The sequence below is a fragment of the Leucopleurus acutus genome, assembly GCF_964270905.1.
Source record: "Leucopleurus acutus genome assembly, chromosome: X".
Lineage (NCBI taxonomy): Eukaryota > Metazoa > Chordata > Mammalia > Artiodactyla > Delphinidae > Leucopleurus > Leucopleurus acutus.
The window spans coordinates 116,379,643-116,401,758 of record NC_139148.1 but is presented as its reverse complement, the minus strand read 5'-3'; the positions used below and the strand labels follow the sequence as shown (position 1 = coordinate 116,401,758).

General features: G+C 42.7%; 1 pseudogene across 1 annotated transcript; it reads left to right on the top strand.

Annotated features, from left to right (window-relative positions):
- Positions 1 to 1,693: 1,693 nt before the first annotated feature.
- Positions 1,694 to 20,772, top strand: LOC309978637 (myosin regulatory light chain RLC-A-like; annotated as a pseudogene). Its single transcript has 5 exons — positions 1,694 to 1,736; positions 4,480 to 4,492; positions 6,035 to 6,178; positions 13,021 to 13,102; positions 19,834 to 20,772. The product of its transcript is annotated as a myosin regulatory light chain RLC-A-like (transcript).
- Positions 20,773 to 22,116: the final 1,344 nt, after the last annotated feature.

The following is a 22,116-nucleotide window of genomic DNA, read 5'->3' as shown; positions in this document are numbered from 1 at the left end:
ATTGTAAAGATTCTACAAGTTCCACAGAGAATTGAGAAGATACAGAAAATTACACAGAAGAAAACAAAAATTGCTTATCACCTGTCATTCCATCATAATTGCTATGAACATTTTTTATATTTTCTGCCATTCATTTTCTGTCATTCATTTTCTGTGTGTATACACTACAATGAAAGACAATGGATCATATTGTGTATAGAGGTTGAAATCTAGTTTTTTTTCACTTAATATCATGAGATTCATTCTCTCTGTCCCTTAATGCTGCACATGTACCAAAAAAACCTCTCTCTCTCTCTCTCTCTCTCTCTCCTGCTGTCATCTATAAAGACATCATTTCTTTAGATGCATTAAGATCATTGATTCAGCTAAAGTTTAAGCAATTTTTCTTTGTAATTAGGAAGCATTTTTTCCCCTACCTGTTAGTTTCCCTCTCAGAGGAGATCCTTATTCCAAATTTCATCAAGGGTGAAGATTCTCCCTTGGATCTAGAATCGGACTTCTACACTAAGTTCAACTTTTTATCAAAAGAATATATCTCTTGGGCTTCCCTGGTGGCACAGCGGTTGGGAGTCTGCCTGCCAATGCAGGGGACACGGGTTCGGGCCCTGGTCGGGGAGGATCCCACATGCCGCGGAGCAACTAAGCCCGTAAGGCCACAACTAAAGAAAGCCCACGCGCAGCAACGAAGACCCAACGCAGCCATAAATGAATAAATAAATTAAAAAAAAAAGAATATATCTCTTTATGACAAGTTTATAAGTACCAAAACTTTAAATGCAATGCCCATTAACTCTGGTAACCAAATATAAAACCCTGTCTATGTACATCTTTTTCTTTAAATAACTTGGCAGCCCCTTGTCCTTTCTTGCCTTTAAAACCTGACCTGGACAATAAGAATTTCTCTTCTCCTTAGTCCCACCTGTACTTCCCTAGGCCTCCTGTCTACTCCCCAACTGGGAAGGCAGGGACAGTGCTTAATTGATGTAGAACTGTGGTTTTTAAAAAATTTAAACAGCTGAATTATAATAGTAATGATAAGAAGTAACTACTCCTTTCCCCCAAAATCTGATTTTTGAAACACATTTATACAGAAGAAAAGCAGTTTCAAAATACATGCAACAGAGTTTCTTCCCACTATTAGAGGCTTTGGCTGACTCCACAGTTCTTGAACTGAGTTTCCTCCCCTCATCCACCTCTTTCCCCCACTTCTAAGGATCATTACCCAGTTTCTTCCTGAGAGTCAGCACTAGTCAAAGACTCAGGATGATCAGGCCCTGGTGTAGCCCATTATATCCAAACAAGGCAAGAGTATTTGGAGAGGACTTCTAAGGAAATGCCTCTGACCATATTGTTATCACAAGAACATTCTAGAATACATGAGAAATAATGGTGGCAACTATCCAAGGATCTCATACCTCTAGTTATCTTGAGTTTGCAGAGTATGAAAATCACAGAATGTCAAGCTATGCAAATCATCCCATCCTACTACTTCATTTTGGAGACACGGAAACAGTTCCAGGAAGTGAAGGAACAGATTTGAACGTCACATATGTAGTTAGTGGCAGATCTGGAGCTAAAAGGCCAGGTTACCTAACCCTGAGTTCAGAACTGTCATCTCTGCCAAACTATCTTAAACTGGGATTTGCTCGTCTTGCAGAATGATTTTAGGCTCTGATGAACAGCAGTGTGCTGAATGGTACGAGCCAACGGAGAATACCGCCACCTGCTGGCAGCAGGTATGAATTCGCCGGGTGGTTATTAAAAGGGAAATTCATTCGTTTATTCATTCAATTCCATAAATATTTGCTATCAGCCTGGCATGTGCAAGCAATATGCTGTGCACTATGGGGTTTAACTTCATCGGGCTGACCTTTTTAAGGGAGATCATCACAAAAAAAACCACTCTGTAAGATAGTGTAAGTGCATACCATGAAAGTAGTACAGTTACAGCTATGCAAGAGTTTAGGGGGGAAAGAGTTTAATGCTTTCTGATGGGGATCTGGGAAGGGTAGCGTATGGAGAAAGGATGGGTGAACTTGGCTTTGAGCTACAAATAGTTTAGGGTTTGTTGAAAGGGAGCTGAGGCAGAAAATTCAATCCTAGATCTGGCTGGAGATCTAAAGCCTGAACTCTTAAACATTATGCTGTATAAGCCCTTTGACTGGGTTGGGAATTTAGGGTTGGGAAATGGCATAGGGCTTTGAATGCCATGTTAAATGATTTGGATTTAGTCTGTAGGCAACTGGTAGCCATGGAAGGTTTTAAGGAAGGTAGTCTCATGTGAACTGTGCTCTCATCCCCCAAAGTGTTAAGTGCTTAGAACATTAGGCCCTGAGAGCAGATCAAAGACAACAGTGCAAAGGCCTGGGTTCCATCAGAAGCTCTGATGCCTGGTAATTATGCTGCAGCTTTAATTGCTCAGAGCCTTTTGCTAAACTCTACTCTGTTACACATGACTGGTCAAGTTAAGTGCTGTCAAATCTACTCCCTGATCTATAGAGTAAACCAGGATTTTCTCAGAAGTTAGGTTTTATTCAAAGAATGCTATTATATGTCTTCTCAGAGGAAGTTTTTACATTGTCTTTTAAATTAGAAAAAAAAATGTCATTTCCTGATTCCAAAATCATTACAGAGCCATACAAGTATTCTAGAAAGCGAAAGTATCCCATAGTCCCAGCACTACAAAGATTACGACTGTTGAGTTGGTATCTATTCTTCCAAACATTTTTCTTGTATGCATAATAGCATTTTTTAAGACAAAACAATTTTTTAAACAACCTATTCATACTATTTTTAAAATTTTATTTATTATTTGTTTATTTATTTATTTATTTTTGGCCACATTGGGTCTTCGTTGCTGCGTGCGGGCTTTCTCTAGTTGCGGTGAGCGGGGGCTACTCTTCGTTTCGATGTCCGGGCTTCTCATTGCGGTGGCTTCTCTTGTTGCAGAGCACGGGCTCTAGGCACACGGACTCAGTAGTCATGGCACGCAGGCCCTAGAGCGCATGGGCTTCAGTAGTTGCAGCATGCCGGCTCAGTAGTTGTGGCTCGCGGCTCTAGAGCTCAGGCTCAGTAGTTGTGGTGCATGGGTTTAGTTGCTCCGCGGCATGTGGGATATTCCTGGACCAAGGCTTGATCCCATGTCCCCAGCATTGGTAGGCAGATTCTAAACCGCTGTGCCACCAGGGAAGTCCCATACTATTTTTAAACTTTCTTTCTTCACTGATCTGTACAACATGAACATTTTTCCATATTAGTACATTAGATCTATCTAGGTGTTTTTTTTAATGCACTGTTGTATATTTTCTCAGTTCCTTTATTAATAGACATTTGGGTTGTTTTTCTCTTATGAACAATACTGCCATAAACATCCTTGTACATAAATCTTTGCACATTTGTGGTGACGTCTCTATAGGATAAATTTCTAGCACTTGAAATGGTGGATCACTGGGTCTGAAATTTACCTTTTAATAGATACTATCAAGTTTCCCTTTGAAAATGTTATACCAATTTTCACTTTCAGCAAGAGTGTGCTAGCTTATCCACATTCTCTTCAATATTATCAAACTTTTAAACCTTTCCTACTATGATGGACAAAAAATGATATCTTATTGTTCCAACAATCAATGCATATATGGTAAGCATCCATCTTTAGAGTGAATTAGGAAGCTAGTGTTAACTGGTCTCTATCATTCTTCCATATAAGTTGCAAATGTCTTCAGAAAGTTCTGAGGGCCATTTTCCAGGAGCTGCCATGTTAGGTACCCACTCTGGGAGCACACACCAGACATATGCCTTGTACATATTACTTCATAGAGTTTGTATATAGGAAATATAGATAAAAATGGATAAAAGTGTAACATAGGTTACACACTAGCCTGATCCAAGGAAACAGCCGAATTGCCCGTCAAAAGCCATAGATGAAGAAGATCTTCATCAGGCAATAAATACCTAGCGAGTGCAGAGCATCTGTCCTGGGTCTGCAGCTTACCTCTTTGTCTTGCTTCATTCACACCATGGACAAATTGCATTTTCCAAATGGTGACAACAACTTCACTAATACTGCGGCTCAAGTAATGTATCACTTTGCCAAATGGCCTAGCATTGTTGGCTCAAACCCAAGAGCAGATGATGGCATAGGTTCCAGCTAGGAAAAGTAACAACTGTAACAAAACCATCTAAGCCCAAACATTTGGGTACTTGGCTCTCCGAAAACAATAAGCCAACAGACCCACTTAGCACACAATAATCCTAAGTAATATGCTTAGGAGAAGTCTCGCCCTCACCTCGCTGGTGTTAGTTGAGCTGGTTCTCTTCTTCTGAGCACTCTGGAAGGTTCCACTTCTCCATTCCCTTTTGCCGTTGGGAGGGACCATGTCACTCACTCTGGCCAATGACTCGTGAGACGAAGTGACATATTTCATGACATATTTCAATTTTCGGTGTGAGCCCTTCCACTTTCTCTTCTGCCTCCCACAGTGATCGTGGAAGCGTAGGTAGAGACATAGGTGTCACAAAATCAGAGCAGCAGGTATCACTGAGTCACCACATGGGGGAAGGCTGCTCCAGAGTGTCACCTGGACTGGCAATGGACTTTGTGAGGGCAAGAAATTAAATTTTATCGACGTCAGCCACTGAGATTTTAGCGTTGTTCGTTACCAAGGCATAACTAATACAGCATCCCTTGGCCAAAATGAACGTTATATGGCCTATCGGGTGAAGAGGCTGATGTCCAACTAAGAATTAATTCCTAAGTGTGTGCCCAGGAGAGGGCTAGGTGCACGCACAGTGCAAAGATGTCTGAAACATATTCAAACTCACTGCCTCTGGCGTCTTCTTTGATTGCCTAGCCCCCATCCCCCTGGCTACCCAGTGGACAGGACTGAATGCTTCCTCCTGTGTGCTCTCATAACCCTTTCTCCTCGCCCTCACTCTCAACCCTGCAGCCAGGCTGAACTACTTACTGGCAGTTCTGGGAACAGGTCAGGATCTCTCTCCAGGCCTTTGTCAATGCTACTCTTTCTTCTGGGGATGCCTTTTCCCCTTTGCAGCTCCTTGCCTGGTGAGCTCTCACTCATCCTTCATGCCTCCGGAACTTGGGTCCTTCCCTGCTCTCCCAAGCCTGGGTTAGGGGCCTCTCCTCTGGGCTCCCACAGCTCCCTGGACCTCCCTCATCACACCACCCATCACGCTGCAATCTGATTGCCTGGTTAGCTGTCTGTCACCTCCACCAGATGGCTAGGGACCATCTTGTTCAACTTTGTGATCTAGAAGCTGATTGAGATTCTAACACGGAGCAGGCCTCCAATATGTTTTTGAATGAAACAAATACAGCATCTCATTGTAATATGACAACCTGTGAATGAATGTGCTTGCCGGGTTCATGGGACACTGATGGGACAGACCTGATCAGAGTAGAAGAGGCGTGTTAGGAGTCTGGGAAGTGAGAGTAGGTGGAGGCCGAGATGAGGCCTGATGGGGGAAGGTCTGGATAGGCTAACAGGTAAGTTTTTTTTTTTCAAAGCAAATATATATATATATAGATATAGATATTTTTTTATATTGGAGTATAGCTGATTAACAATGACGTGATAGTTTCAGGCGCACAGCAAAGTGACTCAGCCATACATATACATGTATCCATTCTGCCCTAGACTCCCCTCCCATCCAGGCTGCCACATAACATTGAGCAGAGTTCCCACTAACAGGTAAGTTTAGACTTTCTGCTATTGGAAATCAGGGGAGCCATTGAAAAGTGTAGCTCAGAGGAGTAAGTGTCACGTGTGGATATTTAAGGATTATTACTCGGGTATCTGGTATGTGGGATGGATTGAAGCAGGGAGTCATTGTGGTTATCCAGGCCACCCAGTGATCCAGCAGGCAGGAGAAAATGGGAGCCCGGGCTGTGGTGGAGGTGGTGGGACTGGAGAAGAATAGATGGTGACAGAACATTTTAAGTCCCCATCACCAGGAGCCTCAGAAAATCACCTCACAATGCCATCTCTGATCATTGCAGTCTGTTTTTCAAATCCAGAAAAAGTCAAGTTCAAATGCATGCCAAGATTGTTTTAAAGGGGAAAGGAGTCACAGAGCACGATGACGGACAGTGGGTGCTGAAGAGCGGCTGCCAGAGAAGCTGGTCTCTGAGCACTTTACAACCTCACTTAGGGAGCCTCAGGTAAGTTTGATTTTTCTATGTCAGACACTTATTATTTTCTCCCAGCACTCCCTGTACATGAGTCCCAGCATGGGGGGCTCCCAAGGCCACTTCCCCAACTGACCTTAAGGTGGGGATGACTTTGCTAACTTGAGGCACATCGTGTGTGTGTGTGTGTGTAGCAGTAGTAGCAGTAGTAGTAGCAGTAGTAGCTCTCTCACAGCGATAGCATCTAGAAATGCAAGGCTGTTATAGGTACGGTCCTTCATTTGATAGATATGCTGAGCTAACTTGTTGCTTCACACACACACGCACGCACACACACACACACATTGGTGCACATGCACCTGCACACCCCTAAATAGAAAGAGTGGATGAATTGAATGAGTTAGCCCAAATTAGAGAAGTTTGCCATACATTATAGAAATAGGGGAGTTCTGGTTTCTCCACAAAAATTAATGACCGTAAGTCCTAGAGCAATGATATTCAAAATAAGCTAAAAAGAGGCATGCAGAATGGACATATAAACATTGATAGGAATATAAAACAGCACAGTCAATTGACGCGTAGACATAATTTTCGCGTTCAATATTGTATGGAATTGATTAGGGTGCAGTGTTTAAGAGAACAGACCATAGTCAGACCTGGTTCAAGTCCCAGCCACCACTCACTAGCTGTGTGTACTTTAACCTCTCTGTGCCTCAGTTTCCTCAGACATCAAGTAGGGTAATGATAATACTAATTCCATAGGTTTCTCATGAAGATTGAAATAATATATACAAACAGGCTGATACATGACGGTGCTCAATGCATGAGCCATTGTTTTGTTTTTGAAGTATAGTTAATTTACAATGTTGTATTAGTTTCAGGTGTGCAGCAAAGTGATTCAGATATATATATATATATATTCTTTTTCAGATTCTTTTCCATTATAGTTTATTACAAGATATTGAATATAGTTCCCTGTGCTATACAGCTGGTCCTTGTTTATCTATTTTATATATAATAGTGTGTATCTGTTAAACCCAAATTCCCAGTTTATCCCTCCCTCTTTCCCCTTTGGTAATCATAAGTTTGTTTTCTATATCTGTCAGTCTATTTCTGTTTTGTAAATAGGTCCATTTATATCATTGTTTTAGATTCCATGTATAAGTGATATAACATGATATTTGTCTTTCTCTGTCTGGCTTACTTCACTTAGTATGATAATCTCTAGGTCCATCCATGTTGCTGCAAATGGCATTATTTCATTCTCTTTAGGGCTGAGTAATATTCCACTGTGTGTGTGTGTGTGTGTGTGCATTTTATATATATATATATTCCACATATTCTTTATCCATTCATCTGTTAATGGACATTTGGCTTACTTCCATGTCTTGGCTATTGTACATAGTCATTATAGCTATTGTTCTTTAAATGCAAATGGAAGGTTGCATGTTCCTTATTGGTGGTAGTATTTTCTCAAGTGGCCAGATGGCCAACCATCACAGTGGAGTTAGAGGACAGTGATGGACATGATTAAGGCAAGAAGCCAGAGCCTTCATCGCACTCACCTATGATTTCTATAATTGATTAGTACTGGCTGACTGTCTATTTATAACAACTTAGTGTACTTTGAAAAAGCTATGCATATTTTAAAGCTCCTGTGAACCTGAATATGAAATTTTGTCAAAAGGCTTTTCTCTCTTAATAATCCATCTTCTTGTCCTAGTCCAAGACTTAAAATACCTAAGAGGCTGCCATTAAAAGAGTCATTCATTTTTACTGTCATGTGGTTCTAAGAGTGTGGACTCTGAAACCAGACTACCTGGACTCAAACACTGGAGGTACTACGTGATAGTTATGTTTTCTTAGGCAATTTATTTAACCTCTGTGTGCCTTGATTTCCTCATCTGTAAAATGGCCACAATAATTGTACCTCCCTCACAAGATTCTTCTGAGGATTAAATGAGATCACCTCTATGCTACTTTTGATTATTATCTTTCTATTTACATATACTGTCTCCCCAACTAGGTCGTAGCACATATCACCGAGGGCAGGAACTGTGTGCCATTCATCTTTGGAGTCGATGTCCAGTAGACATTTGTTGTTGATTATGAGGAAACCTGAAGTAATATTTTTCTTTAGTACTTCAATTTTGAAAGACAGATCTCTGCAACTGACATGAGATGGGTGTTAGTTGACACTTTCGATTTAGACTGAAAGTAGGTCAGTGAAATGGGTCACCTGCCACCCTCGCTTTATAAAACAAAACCAGACACTCCTCATACAATAATGAGTGTCTTAACTACACGTATAAGCCAGTGTACGGCGTGAAGTTTTCGTCTTCATTTTGAAGAAACTCCAAAAGGTGAAAGTGCTTTTAGCAAAGTAAAGGATTTCTGCCGTGGGTATGGTATTGTACAGGACTTGTAGGTTTGCTTCCTAAAGAAAGTGTCTTTTTTGGAGAGCATGTAATTGGCTACAGATGGATCCATCTTGATTTGTTGCCTAGTGACGGCCAAAGGAAGTCACCCTCTGGTGAACCGAAAGTCTGTTTGCCATTACAGTTTCACACAAAATGCCCTTGTAGCAATGTTTGGTGAAAGCAAGAGAGTGATCATTTGATCCCCAAATGGTTACCTTGGGGAGGCTACATTCTGAACCCCTGGCTTTCTCTGGGGTGCCCTAGGACCACCAGCAAGATTTGGGCTGAGATAAGAAAGAGTCCAGTGGCTCCAGTGAAGCCCCCTAGTTACCTGGTATCACCCTCTATAAATCTGGGTTTTTCAGAAACTCTGGGGCAACTGATTATTCTGTACATCCCCTCAAAACGTCCTAACTGCTTCAGGGGTCTGAACTCAATTAGCGTCTACTCTCTACTCAACTCTGATCCTTCAGGCTCTTTGACTCCCTTACTCTCCATATAGCTAGTATTAGCCTGCTAGGGCTCCTATAACAAGCACCACAAACTGGATGGCTTAAAATAACAGAAATTTATTGTCTCACACTTCCGGAAGCTAGAAGTCTGAAGTTCAAGTGTTGGCAGGGTCGTGCTCCTTCTGAAACCTCTAAGGGATTCCTTCCTTCCCTCTTACTACCTTCTGGTGGCTTGCCAGCAATCTTTGGCAATTCCTTGGATTGTAGATACATCACTCCAATCCTCTTTCTTCACCTGATGTTCTTCCTGTGTCTACATTTTGTCTTTCTTCTATACGTGTCTGTCTCTGTGTCCAAACTTCCCCATTTTATAAGGACGTATAAAGTCCTATCGGATTAGAGCCCACACCAATGACCTCATTTTAACTGGATTACCTCTATAAAGATCCTAGTTCCAAATAAGGTCACACTCTGAGGCACTGGAGATTAGGACTTCAGCATCTTTAAAAAATAATTAATTAATTAATTTTTAAATTTTTGCCTGCGTTGGGTCTTCATTGCTGCGCGCGGGCTTTCTCTGCTTGCGGTGAGCAGGGGCTACTCTTCGTTGTGGTGTGCAGGCTTCTCATCGTAGTGGCTTCTCTTGTTGCGGAGCATGGGCTCTAGGCGCGGGCTTCAGTAGTTGTGGCATGTGGGTTCAGTAGTTGTGGCACGCGAGCTCTAGAGTGCAGGCTCAGTAGTTGTGGTGCAAGGGCTTCATTGCTCCGTGGCATACGGGATCTTCCCAGGCCAGGGCTTGAACCCGTGTCCCCTGCATTGGCAGGCGGATTTTTAACCATTGCGCCACCAGGGAAGCCCCTAGCGTATCTTTTTTGGAGTGGACACAATTCAACACATAACATACGTGTTTGTTGTTGTTTTGGTTTGGTTTTTAATCTCAGCAGATTTCAGTCCTCTGACGCTTCCATGTTCTCATAGTCAATTAACCTCTGTCTTCAATTCCTTCCCGATCCAGAACAGACTGTGGTACATAATTCAATGACTCCGTATCCTCTTATATTTTCATTCCACTTCCCCAGAAGAACTCCAAGCCTGGATCAATCCAACTGCACCTGCCTTCCTTCTGCTTTCTTACTGGAGGGCTGCTGAGTGCTGCAAGAGGAAACCCTGCCACCATGTGGATGGGTGCTGGCCACTACAAATTCCTGGTCACCACCCCGAACTCAGTCCTGGATGCCATCTAGCAGTCTTCTCTGTATCCCAAGCCAGCAGTCTCAGTCTGTCTCTGTATTAGTCAGGCTTCTCCAGAGAACAAAACCAATAGGATATGTCTCTATATAAACATATGTCTACCTATCTATCAGGATTCTGAGGAATTAGTTCACACGATTGTGAGGGCTGGCGAGTCTGAAATCTGCAGGGCAGGCCAGCAAGCTGGGGACCCAGGGAAGAGTTGATGTTGCAGCTTGAGTCCACAGTCTCAGTTCCTTTGAGTTGACAGAATTCCTTCTTCCTCAGAGGATCTCAGTCTTTTGCTCTTAAGGTCTTCAACTGATGAGGCCCACCCATTTTATGGAGGGTAACCCACTTTACTCAAAGTGTACTAACTTAAAAGTTAATCTCATCTGAAAAATACCTTCCCAGCAACATCTAGACTAGTGTTTGACCAAATATCACTGTAGTGTGGCCCACCCAAGTTGACACATCAAATTAACCATCACATTTTTCCATGTCCCACTTTTAACCCTCAGTAAAAGATGCTTCTTACTCTTCAGGGAAAATGGATGTTTTAAAGCAGGAAGCCCCTCAGCTTTCTACCTTCAAGCCACTAAAACCCCACTCATTTCAGCAGCCAGCCTTGCCTCCTCTCTTTTTGTCACAGAGGAAGAGGGGTCACTCTTTCTGAGCCCAGTCTCTCCACCTGGGCTTTGGGTTTTGATTACTACTGCATTTTCAGGACCTATATAGTGTGAGGGAAATGGTAGCCCCTCAAACATTTGAAGGAATCCTCTCCTGACTCCTTTCCTCCATTCCTCCCTTGTACTCTCTATTTTCAACCCCTTCTCTACCCTTTAATGTTTCTCATCAACATTTAAACAAATTCAAGTCTTTCCCATTAAAATAACACCAACATAATCAGCACCCTCGACTCTGTCCATCTTTAGCGATTGCCCTTTCTTCTTCCTTCAAGGTCATGCTTCTCCAAAGAATTGTCTATATTTTCTGCCTTCACATCTTACTCTCCTATGTACTCCTCCACTACTGCAATCTGGCTTCTACCCCCATCATTCAATTGATACGGTCTTGACAAAATGGTCTTTTTCTTTCTGGTCATCTCCCTAGTATTGGATATTGTTGATTGCTGTCCTCCTCTCCCCCGCCCTCAAAATTATCCTTCACACATGACTTCTTATTTAGCCTGAACTGCAAGGTCCAACCCTTCAATTACTTTCTTGCTAATATCACTTTCTGGCCCCCTTTACCCTTCAGTCCTACATACTTGGAAGAACTCCATCACACTTCTTTTACTGAAAGACCTCGTTGTTTCTCCATGGTGTTCATTCTTCCTCACTGCAAAGTGAGTAATAAACCCAACTCATCTGACTGCAGGTGTGCTCCTGGTGACCATTGCCTGAAGGGCATGACACTTTCAAGTTACCCAAATATTGGGGCATAAGAAGCGCTGATAGGCATCAGAAAGACTAAAAATGAAGTATGGAAAATTTTCACTCCTCCATCCCCATCTCACAAGCCAGCATTACTTGACACCCATTCAGCTGAATTTATCACAAGAACACAGCAATTAGGTTTTGCTGTCACAGGCAACTAAAGTGTTCCTATGCAGAAATTGGTCCCTAGAAGTAGGGTCTGGAAAAGAAACAAGCCAAATAATGTGGAATTGTCTAAGGCAAGGTTGGGTGAATGGCAGTGAAAAGCCCTCTATCTTGAGTTGGGAAATGGGCAGACCAGTTATATGGCCTCAAAGTGGTCATTTTTTGTAAACTGTGTGCCTAGTAAGGCTAGGGCCTTATGGGATTTTGTAGAGGATCGAGATACTGGTGTTGATTTAGTTGCTCCTTGTGGCATTCAGAAAGGTTCTACAAGCAAGAGACAAATTTTGGGTGGTGAAACTGATCCATCTGAAAGCAGAGAGGGAAGAAAACACAGCTCTCCTAATAGAAGCCCTGTAGCCTACACTCCAAGATGGCTGAGTGATGACTATTGTACAAGGTGAACAAAGCCCAATTATTTGCCCCAAGGTGAAGTAGGACGAGTGAAGGCAGAGACCTCGGGGGAGCCAGAGCCTGATCGTCCCAGTCTTTCCCAAACACCTTAGGCCTGGGAAAGATACCAATTATCCTCACGGGGCCTCTCCATCCCAGGGTATTGTTGTGAACTGTCCTAAAGCAGAAACCAAGGAGGTCATTAAACTCAGAGACAAGGGAATGGGCTTAGCCAACACAGATTGATGCTAAGAGACAAAACCACTGAGTCTGGAATCTAGTGCTTGGTAACTGTCTGCTTTTGTCATCGGTCTATAGAATTGATCAGAAGCAAAGAGATGTCTAACCTCCTCAGTTGATAAAGGGGTCATCTTGCTGGAGAAACCTCTAGCTTCACCATCAAGGACGTGGGAGTGCTTACCCCACCACGCACATAGCTTACCACCTGGAAGTGGGTGCTGCATCCCAGAAGGGGACTGCTTCCCCATGCCTTCCTCAGATGTGGCCACGACAAAAAATGGACAAGGTTGATCTTCCCAGAGAGCAGAAACCAGGAGCAGCAGAAAGGTCGCCTAAGAAACTCACGTCTTTGCCAGAGTGGGGTGGCCCTGCTTCTCTTGTCCAGCAGAACGTGAGATATGTGAGAATTTGGGGACCACCGGGGATGATTTCTCCCCTCCCCCTTTCTAAATGGATATTGTATTGCAGGTATTCTGTTATCTTATTCTCATCTTGTATTGTGACTGTTAGGGACGGTTAATGTTATCCTTTAACTGTAGGTCTTTGAATTATGAGGTGCCGCATCCAGAAAGGATCAAGAAGGAGGATAATCACCCCGAGGTACTGCACTTGAAGTTCGATGTAAAACAAGGGTGAGACTTTGGGCTGTCTCCTTTGAGAGGGGGGTGAGTGCCTTTGGCATAACGCATGTGACATAGTGACATTATGATAAGGAGCATTTTTGAAAGTAAATGAATGGAAAGAAGAGTGTGCATGTGGGTGCTAGGCAGCTGCTGGGGGCTGGGGAAGGGGGGAGAGGTTAGACGACAGTGAACATCAGTTGTTTTACAGACTTTATGCATCATTTTCCCATATTCTAGTAGGATCAATGGCACCTTGCTGACAATCTATGCACGACGAATTTCCAATCATTTGGATCATTTCCTAAGGATAGTGTCCGAAATTGGAATTTCAGAAGGTACAAATAGTTTCATGGCTCTTACTAAATGTTTGAAAACTGCTTCCAAAAAGAGTTAGAGCAATTGACATTCCTACCAGTAACATAGGAGAGTATTCCTATATATTTCATCAACTACTTCTGAAATTTAATGCTCTGCAAATATAGCCTTGAGCTCTGAGGGAATAGGCAAGCCTCTATGGTTATCCTCTACATAGATTGACTAAGAATCATCCCTCCAAGTTTATTTGTGATCCATGTGATAAAGCTGCACACCCAAAGAGAATCTTCTCGTCGTTTCCCTCTGATCAATTCTGCTGCCACCAGAGGGATTAATGCACGTAGTTCTCTTCGGACAGCGATTTTCTGGCTGCAGCTCAGAGCATCATTCCACCTCCTGCCTTTTCCTCCTGGCATCTCATTCAAAGCCGAACACGCTAAGATAGCAATTGAGACATCAAAATCTACTCTAGTGTGGTGTGAGGCATCTCAGGGTCCCAGGTAGGTACTCTATATAGGTGATCACCTTAGTCACATCTTATTTGGTTCAAATTAGCTTCTAAGTCAGGCTTTTCCAAGTTTTGGAAACATAAACAAAATTTTAAACCCAAAACTCAAAACGATACATGCTTGTGTCATTAGTCCAAAATTCACAGTCTGCAGAGAAGAAAATACGATCTCCAAAGTTTAAGGGTCTTGCCCAAGTGCACACAGTTAGCCAAGGACCGAGATTTCTGGACTTGTGATGCCACTAGAAACTGGGACTATGGTGGTTCTTAACATGGCAGTCATTACCTATTGCCTGGTCCTCACATCCGGAAACATCCAGCTTCCCTCTCCTCTAGGCTCCACAGCTTGGCTAAAACTGGGGCTACTCTTAAAGCTGGGACAGATTTTTCTCCCTGAAGACCCTTTCAGTTCAGGAGCTTGCAAATACCATTCTGTCATTGTTATGTTTTCCCTCCTCCAGCCCTCCCCTCAGGGCTTCCATCCTCTGCCCGGATATAGTGTCAAGGAAACTGCAGGTACAGGGATAACCCCAGACTCAGAGCTGTCTTTGAAGAATCGGTGGGGGGGGGGGCGGGGGGGGAGGGAAGTGGGGGGGAAAGGAATGCCTTTCATCAGTCTGTTACTTCTAGTCTCAATCCAGGAAACCCTTAGATCAGTGGATCTTATATTTCTTTTGGCCACAGGCCACCTTAGGAAACTGATGAAAGCAACAGACACTCTCTCAAATTCACATTAGCACAAAATTATACCTACAATTTCAGGGCCATCAAAGACCATCTGAATCCCATCCAAGGTCAACGGGTAATGGTAAGAGATTCGATCACAGTGGTTACATCCTAGTTTTCAGCAGAGATACTTTCTAATAATCATGGGGAGAATTTGAACCCTGCAGGTTACTTCCTTGTCTCAAACAAAACATGGATAATTGTTGTGTCTGGAGTGGAAGGTGGGGGACATTTTTCGTGGCAGGTTTTTTTCCTAGGCTCATTCACACGGATGGCCTCCTAGAGAACTGTAGGGATGTTATCACAGTAGGTGGCTACCCGAAGTCTTCCTGCTAATTAATGTACCTCTTGGGCGCGGGATACATTATCCTGCACTGACTGTGAAAAATAGTTTCAGTCTCCAGGAGGGGCTTTAACATTGGGAACAAAAAGCTGCTTATAATTGCTTTGGGTTAGCTTTTAAGATTATAGCCGAGTTAACACATAGTTATTTTTGCAAAGTAGTAAAGTAAGCTTGCCAGATAAAGTCCTGTACCATAGTCTCTCCCCACTTGTTATGGTTACGTCCCTGAAAACCATCATGGTAAGAGAATTTACAGTTGATGAACTTAGAACCTTACAGGGAAAGTAGAATCAGGAACCGAAAGTCAAATCTGTGTCTATAAAAGCTCTTAGAAACATTTTTTTTGGCTTTCACTAAAATGAAATGTTAAAGACGGCACATCAAATAAAAAGAACGTCAATGTTTTATATAGGTTTTAGTTTAGAAAGAGCCATGAAGAGTTCTGTACAATTTCCATCTACCATTCCTCGATCATCACAGCATTTTTAGGAACCCTCTCTTCCTCTGTTTTATCTTTATTACTGTTGTTTATTTTTAAAGTAGCACTCTTGTAACAATTTAATTGTATAGAAGTGCTATAAGGTAAAAAAGCAAAAGTCTCTCAAATCTCACTCCCCAGTCATAGATAATCACTATTAATGGAAGGACATTTGGGCTGTTTCCATTTGGGCTTTTTTTTGGTTCATTTTTCAGGTTGATGGTTGAGGCTGCTGGATTTTAAGGGTCCCGTGGAGCTGGGGAGAAGGGGATGGGAATAGTCCAAGTTAAAAAGCCATAAAGCCTGTTGTTCTCACTGTTCTTATGAGATTCAGCAGTTTTGCTTGAATAGAAGCATCTCAGAGTGTTGCAAACCTTTGGTTAATTTCCAGAGTTCTGAACAAGTGGATACTGACAAGTTCTGCCAGCGTTTCTTTGCTTTTATGGGGGAGCAGGTTTATGGACGTCCTCACCCTGCCTTTCTGGACTTCCCATCATTATCCAGGCCTTTTTAATTTCTCTCTTTTTACAAAAGTATGGAGGGCTTCCCTGGTGGCTCAGTGGTTGAGAGTCCGCCTGCTGATGCAGGGGACACGGGTTCGTGCCCAGGTCTGGGAAGATCCCACATGCCGCGGAGTGGCTGGGCCCGTGAGCCATGGCCGCTGAGCCTGCGCGTCCGGAGCCTGCGCGTCCAGAGCCTGTGCTCCGCAACAGGAGAGGCCACAACAGTGAGAGGCCCGCGTACCGCAAAAAAAAAAAAAAAAAAAAAAGTACGGAGGCCACTTGGCAAGGAACTGTGGCAAGCCTCTAGAACCTGAGAGCGACCCCCAGCTGACTGACAGCCAGCAAGAAAGTCATAAAATCACAAAGAAAGGAATTCTATTAACAACCAGGGATCTTGGAAGAGGACCCTGAGCCTCAGATGAAAATAGCAGTCTGGTTTCAACCCAGAGCAGAGGACCCAGCTAACCTGTTCCCAGACTCCTGACTCTTGCCCTACTTCTCCTTGGCCTGCCCCTTTCCCTGCCAAGGCCCCAGTTCAGAGTGGACACCCTTCCTCTAGGACAATTTAGGGGCTTGCACTAATGGAGTTAGTTTTCACAAATATCGTCTAGGATCCACAGAAACCAGAAGTCTTTCATTCCTGGTAGTTGTTGTAAAGTGGCCAGGTGGTGAGGAAAGAATTTATTTTTAATATTTTATTTTTTATAATTTATTTTTTAATTTTTATTTATTGTTTTTGGCTGCATTGGGTCTTCGTTGCTGTGCGCGGGCTTCTCATTGCGGTGGCTTCTCTTGTTGTGGAGCATGGGCTCTAGGCGTGCAGGCTTCAGTAGTTGTGGCTCGTGGGCTCAGTAGTTGTGGCTCACGGGCTCTAGAGCACAGGCTCAGTAGTTGTGGCGCACGGACTTAGTTGCTCCACAGGATGTGGGAATCTTCCCAGACCAGGGTTCGAACCCGTGTACCGTGCATTGGCAGGTGGATTCTTAACCGCTGCGCCACCAGGGAAGTCCAAGTCATGCATTTTACATTCATGGGTACTGTACATGAGACAGCATCAGGCTGGCCAGGAAAGGTATAGAAAAAGCATCCATGAACATTCCAGTTTTCCAGCCTTTTTTCTTACTCCCACAACCGGACACGTGCATGGACTTGAGCTTTGGAAGTGTTCACAGCAGTTCTTTAACATATCAGTAAATCTTTCATCTTCAGCAAGTCATGTCCAGAAAAGCTCTAAGTCATTTCAAAATGTAGGGCGCTTCTCCCCTGATCCATACCCACATCCTATTCATGCTGAGAAAAATATATCTTAGTACTAGGCAGAAGGCTCCCCTGCCCTCCCAGCCTTTCCTTCTACTCGGTGGGCAAAGCCATCATTACTCAGATGTTTAGTTTTCATTGAATAAAGCCCAGGAGGAAGGAAGAAGTCCTAGGATTTGTTTCCTTCCCTCCTCATCGCCATCTGCTGGTAGATTGTTGCATTTCAGATGTGTATGCAGAGTCCAATTAAATAAATAGTGCCAGCCTACTTACTGCTGGTCACAAGATGCCAAGGCTCTGCAGAGGAATCCATTCCTGCAGTCCTGGGCCAGGACACACCGCAAGCACCAAGAAACCCTACTCCTTGTTTCACCCAGGCCAGGGTGGCCGAGGACAAGGGCTACATCAAGCATTCCCAGCCTCAGTGAGAGTGGTTTTGGGATCAGCAATTAAGAAATTAAGGCTTGGGACTTCCCTGGTGGTCCAGCGGTTAGGACTCCATGTTTTCACTACCATAGCCCCGGGTTCAATCCCTGGTCAGGGAACTAAGATCGCGCAAGCCGTGAAAAAAAAAAAAGAAACTAAGGCTTTCTATTTAAGAATGTTCTGGTGTATCCAGATATAGAGAACAAACTAGTGGTTACCAGTGGGGAGGGGCGGGGAATTACCAGTGGGGAGGGGCGGGGAAGAGGCAAGATAGGGGTAGGGGATTAAGAGGTACAAACTACTATGTATAAAATAAATAAGCAACAAGGATATATTATACAGCACAAGAAATATAGCCAATATTTTATAATAATGCTAGATGGAGTATAATCTATAAAAATATTGAATCACTATGTTGTACATCTGAAACTAATACTGTAAATCAACAATACTTAAATTTAAAAAATTAAAAATAAAATTATTTTATTAGGTATAATTTTTAAAGAGTATTTCGGTGCATCTGTTATATTTTAAAATGGTCTTTAGAAGGAACAAGGCTGAAATGTTTATTGTATGTGGCAGCTGCCCTGCCTGACAGCAGAAGCAGAAGCAATTGGTGATCACATGTCCAAAGAAGTGGACAGCGGTCCCCATATTGTTCATGCCAGTCCTTGCCAGAAACTGGAATCCTAGCCTTGAATTCCCACCAGCTTAGGGACATCACAGTGCCAAATGCCTACCCTCCTAGACCTTTTCCTATCAGACTGTCAGACTCCCAAGGCAGTTTCTAGCAAGGACCAGGGTGAGGAATGTGTCAGGAGAGAAGAATACTGGGGACCAGGTTTGACCCCAGTTCTTTTATCTATCTATTTATTTATTTACTTTTGGCTGTGTTGGGTCTTCGTTGCTGCGCATGGGCTTTTCTCTAGTTGAGGAGAGCGGGGGCTACCCTTCATTGCGGTGCGCGGGCTTCTCATTGCAGTGGCTTCTTCTGTTGCGGAGCACAGGCTCTAGGCACGCGGGCTTCAGTAGTTGTGGCTTGCGGGCTTAGTTGCTCTGCGGCATGTGGGATCTTCCTGGACCAGGTATCAAACCCGTGTCCCCTGAATTGGCAGGCAGATTCTTATCCACTGTGCCACCAGGGAAGCCCCTTGACCCCAGTTCTGGAGCACCTTGATGTTAGGTAAGGAAGCAAGCCATGGATTTAGATGCAAGGACATGAGACAGGGGCTTGGTCCCAGAAACAAAGCATGAACTTGTCCCCTGGGACCGGAGGGGAATCTGCCGTAGGGTGCAATTGACAAGAATAGTGCAGAAATGGCTGAGCTGAAAGTCAGGCAACCTGGCTGCTAACCTTGGCTCTCCCACCCGCTAGCTGTGTGGCTTTGTGCACATGGTTGTGAGCCTTCCTTAGTTCATTTGTAAAATATAGCTCACTTAGCCTCTCCAGCCTCAAGCTACCACGGAGTTGTGCTTCTCAAACTCTAATGTGCACTGGAATCACTGGGCACATTATGAAAGTTCAAGTCCTGATTCAGTTGGTCTGGGGTGGAGGCCTCAGAGTCACAAGCTTCCAGGTGATGCTCGTGCTGCTGGGCCCTGACCCACACTTTGAGTAGCAAGTAAGCACATATTACAGAAGTGGCTCAAGGGCTCTCACTGCTGGTGTGGATGGAAGGCCAGAGGCAGGACTCTAGTCACCCCACCCCCTAGCTTCAGCCAGAGCACCTCACCTTTGATTTGTTTTACATATTAGGGTTCCACCTAAGATTTTATTTGAAAAATAAAAGGAGTCAGTTTGTTTATTTTTTTAAGAGCTTGACAACCATTGAATTGCAGCCCTTTGGGGGGATAGGATAATTTAACCTATTTTTATTATGAAGATTTCAAACATACAACAAATTCAAAAGAAAAGTCTAACAAACTCGCAAGTACCCATTACTAAGATTCAACAAGTACCGCAATTTGTCAATCTCGTTTCATATCCAACTGATAGGAACTTAAAAAAAACAAGGCACAGGGCAGCTCTTGTGTCTGGCCTTGGGCTCTGTTGAAGAGACTTCTACAGTGGCTGACTGGGATATTCATTCATGCTTTAATGGGACTGAGTTTGGACAAGATTAACTGCAACTTCTGAAGGACCGATTCCCAGAGTTAAACAGCCACCACATAGAGCAAAATGGCAAAGACTAAGACCACCAAGAAATGTCCTCAATTCGCCACCTCCAATGTGTTTGCCATATTTGACCAACGACAGACTCAAGTGTTCAAAGAGGCCTCCAATGTAATTGATCAGAACAGAGATGGTTTCATCAAGGAAAACTTGTGTGATGTGCTTGTTTCTCCAGGGAAGAGTCCAGCTGATGTATACCTCAATGCCATGATGAATGAGGTCCCAGGGCCCATAAATTTCACCTTGCTCCTCCCGGTGTTTGGTGAGAAGTTAAATGGTGCAGATCCAGAAGAATGCTCTTGCATTCTTGAATGCAAGAATGAAGCAGTAGGCACCATTCAGGAGGCTTATCCAAGAGAGATCTGACGACAATGGGAGTTCAGTTGGTAGATGAAGAAGTGGATGAGCTGTTCAGAGACAATTGACAAAAAGGGAAACTTTCATTTAACTGAGTTCACGTGCATTATTAAACTTGGAGCAAAAGGCAAAGAAGACATTGAAAGAACTTTAGCTAAAAGCTTCCAACTACTGGGACTTCCCTGGTGGTCCAGTGGGTAAGACTCCGTGATCCCAAAGCAGGGGGCCCGGGTTCGATCCCTGGTCGGGGAACTAGATCCCACATGTCGCAACTAAGAAGCCCGCGTGCTGCAACTAAGATCCTGCATGCCACAATGAAGACCCGGAGGAGCCTAAATAAATAAATGGTTTTAAAAAATTAAAAACCAAAAAACCAAAAAACTTCCAGGGACTTCCCTTGCGGTCCAGGGGTTCAGACTTTGCCTTCCAATGCAGGGGGTACATGTCTGATCCCTGGTTAGGGAGCTAAGACCCTACATGCCTTGGGACCACAAAACCAAAAAGACATAAAACAGAAGCAATGTTGTAACAAATTCCATAAAAGACTTTAAAAATGGTCCACATCAAAAAAATCTTTAAAAAACAAAAAACAAAACACCAACTTCTACTTACTATATCTTACTTTTTAAAAATAATGTTTTTATTAGACTATAGTTAATTTACAATGTTGTGTTAGTTTCTGGTGTACAGCAAAGTGATTCAGTTATACATATATGTATATATGTATAAATATACATATATTTATTCTTTTTCATTACACTTTATTACAAGATGTTGAATATCGTTCCCTGTGCTATACAGTAGGATCTTGTTGTTTATCTATTTTATATATAGTAGTTTGTCTTACTCTTTTTTAAAATTGAAGTATAGTTGATATACACTATTATATGTTACAGGTGCACAATATAGTGATTTACAAGTTTTAAAGGTTATACTCCATTTACTGTTATAAAATATTTGCTATATTCCCTGTATTGTTACATATATCCTTGTAGCTTATTTTATGTGTCTTACGCTTTTTTATTTCCCAGACACTTAACCCCACCCTCATAGAACCTGTTGAATGCAACTTAGTTTCACAGCTCCCTCCCACCCCACTTTTTTTGGATATATTTATTCCAGACCTTTCTGCCACTTAGCATTTGTATAATCAGACTGGAAATGGGGATGAGGTTGTAAATTGTATTGAAAAAGAGATTGTGAATAAAAATTGACATGTGAACCTCCAGGAAAATATATCCATATCTCTGGCTTTGCTAGATTTTTATAATTTTGTATAATTGAAATGATATTTTGAAATAAAGATTATTCTGACTGAAATGGAATATAATGGCAATTTAAACAAATGAGTGAGTGGAGGTCTGGGGATAGTTCTTTTTTCAGTTTGCAATGTCAGAGAATTCAGGTTTCATGGTAAACTTGATTTTTCTCATATGCGGGACAGTGTCCTTCAAAACTCTTAAGTACACTTCAACATTATTATGCAGTAAAAACTAGTTATGTGTTTGTTTGTTTTTTATGCTTCTGGTAAGTTAAGATGTTTAAACTACTGAATGACACACGTAGAATGTATCTGGGAGAACATTAAACATTTTATTGATCTAAGGTTCTAAGATGAGGCAAAATTCCATAGAATAGTTATGACTGAGCATTTACTGTGTCTGAGGCATTGCACATATATGATTTTCACTGAATCCTCCCAACATGACAGTTGGAATTCCAACCTAGGGCACCTCACCCCAGAGCTTACAGTGCTGGAACCACTAGGTTGTCTCTATGAAAATCCGCAAATGTCTAAAAGAATCAAGACATTTCCATTACATTATAACATAATTCTGTAGTCACTATTGAAATTTAAAATAATTGGGGTAATTGATTATGTGAATAGAATTTCAAAAAATTCTATCCCAGGTTTAAAAAAACTAC